The sequence below is a fragment of the Ruditapes philippinarum genome, unplaced genomic scaffold, assembly GCF_026571515.1.
Source record: "Ruditapes philippinarum isolate M1 unplaced genomic scaffold, ASM2657151v2 ctg8096_1_1_1_1, whole genome shotgun sequence".
NCBI lineage: Eukaryota > Metazoa > Mollusca > Bivalvia > Venerida > Veneridae > Ruditapes > Ruditapes philippinarum.
Genome location: NW_026857205.1, coordinates 2,631 through 5,260, shown reverse-complemented (window position 1 = coordinate 5,260; position 2,630 = coordinate 2,631).

The following is a 2,630-nucleotide window of genomic DNA, read 5'->3' as shown; positions in this document are numbered from 1 at the left end:
GAGTGTTGGATTTAAAATTGGATATGAATTAATTCCAAATGAAACCAAATGAGGTAATTATTTTTGGGTATGACTTAATACCGGATATGAGTCATATCCGCGGATATGACCTATTTTTTAAAAAGTAATTATTTTTTTATAATTTTTTCTTGATAGGATGTTTTATAATAATAAAATGAATTTACATGCCAAATTTCGTTAAATTCGGTTCATAAATAAAAAAGTTATAAGTTATATTCGAATTACGTTCTATAAAAAGTCATATGACATATCCGTGGCAGGTAGACAGACATTTCACTATTGAGACGGTTCACACCAAGACGTTTCACTCCCTTTTTATACCAAAATTATTTTGATACTTATGATATACTTGGGTCTTTTTCAATATTTGTCATGTATAATCATTTTTTGTGACTAAAATTCATTATTATATAAACAAAACTTATGGAGAAGTTTCTGTGTTTAAATTGGATGTTGTCAAAAAATATTTTAATAGTCCAATAAACAACTGATTAGTAAACTGTTGATGCTTAGTGCAGTGTTTATACAACTGATTTAATAGTGGTGTCAAACTGTTAGTTGATAGTCTCAGTGTTTATACAATTAATTAGGCTATGAGATAACACCACAATTACTTAAGTTTGTTTAATGGTTACTGTTTAATAAATTGATGAAGAAAATAATTTTAAAAAATAATTTATTTTATACACATGTTTCGCATTTCATTGTTTAAGACTTAATGAAACATTATAATGAATTTCCTTTTTACACTGTTTGATATCAATGAAATTAAAATTTTGTTAACTTTTCTAGTAAACATCTCTAAAAAATTGAGAGTGAAACGTCCATACAATTGACAAAATGGGAGTGAAACGTCTAGGTGTGAACCGTCTTGGGAGTGAAACGTCTCAATAGTGAAACGTCTTGGGAGTGAAACGTCTGACATTCTCCGTGGCAGACAGGAGATGCCAGGGCTCACACTGGCTCAAATAAAATAATAGCCAATAATTTTAACTTAAAAATATAATAGCCAAAAGTTCAGCGGACTATTCACGAATTAGCGATTAACAACAGTTGATTAAATAAACATTACATAAATTTATATCTTTCAGTTTTATAAGGATTCTCAAATAAACTGATACATTTGTGTATATTGATAACTACCTTTTTTTTTTAAATAGAACCACAACTTTAATTGATATTATAGAACAGAATAAAAACGTTATGATTAGTATAATTACTGTATAACAATAATATTAAAGATTTATTATAACTTTACATAATGCTGTTATCATACAACTTTTTTTGTTTGTTCTAATCAAATTTTGTCAGCTATAACCACTGTCAATTTCCACATTTCACACAGAACTGGAGTAGATCCAGGTCATATTAGCCTATAGAAATAACACAAGTTTGCAAACTCATTCACAGAATGCAGCCTTTTTTCTGAATAGTTAACTGAAAAATATCATCATCACCAATGTAATACAAATTTACTGCCATAGTAGTAAAGATTTTTAAACAGAACATAGCTTATTTCACCTTTAAATAAATATCAAAATTATCGGTGTCGCGAAAATATGTGACAATCGGATTTTTCCTGTTTTCTGAAGAAATATTCACAATTTTGGTTGTTGTGCAAATAGTTGTTTGGAATTTAATACTTTTTAAATATTTTACCATTGTTTTCCACTGGCGATTTAGTCAAGTAGCTTAAACCAAAAAAAAAATCAAAATTTGCAATTACTGGAATTCACGGTAAATTTTGGATAAGACAATATCCAGTTTATCAATTTTAAAACGATTTTCGTGGCTAATTGACGGATATTTGATGGCTATTATAAATGCTGGACAATATCTTTAAAGTACTTATACAATTATACATCTCGCATGTATTTTATCACCTCGGGCAATATAGTTAGCAGCACGTGACCGGTAAAAAGTTGACACTCAATTAAATGCACCCCGCTGGTGTTAATTGGGTCTTCTGCATTCATTATCGATTTTTACACCTTATATAAACACTGTTGGAAGTAAAAAATAATCGCCAGATTTTGTAGCCAAAATGCAAAAATAATCGCCAACCTTATAAAATAATCGCAAATGGCGACTATGGCGACCGACAGCGTGAGCCCTGAGATGCCGAATATGACTTATTTTTTATGAAATGATTATTTTTTATGATTTTTTCTCGATAAGATGTTTTATAATAATAAAATTATTTTACATGCAAAATATCGTTAAATTTGATCAATAAATAAAAAAGTTATAAGTTATATTCGAATTACGTTCTATAAAAGTCATATCCGTGGCGGACAGGAGATACCGAATATGACTTATTTTTTATGAATGGTATACATGGTTCATGTTTAGTAAGGAGTTAAAACTTTATGTTTATAATTAAATGTTGTAGGTTCGAATCTTAATGAAACATTATTTTTAATGTTTGTTTTTAATTATATTTTTCGAAACTTATATAACTAAGTTTTTGTGCTTGCCAATCATCCATTGTACGACTGTACAAATCAAAACTATGAAAATGTGCATATACATCTATATTTTAAAGTTATTATTTTCTTTTAAGAAAAGACACCAGAGATTAAAGAATTTATCTATCCACTTATGCTGCA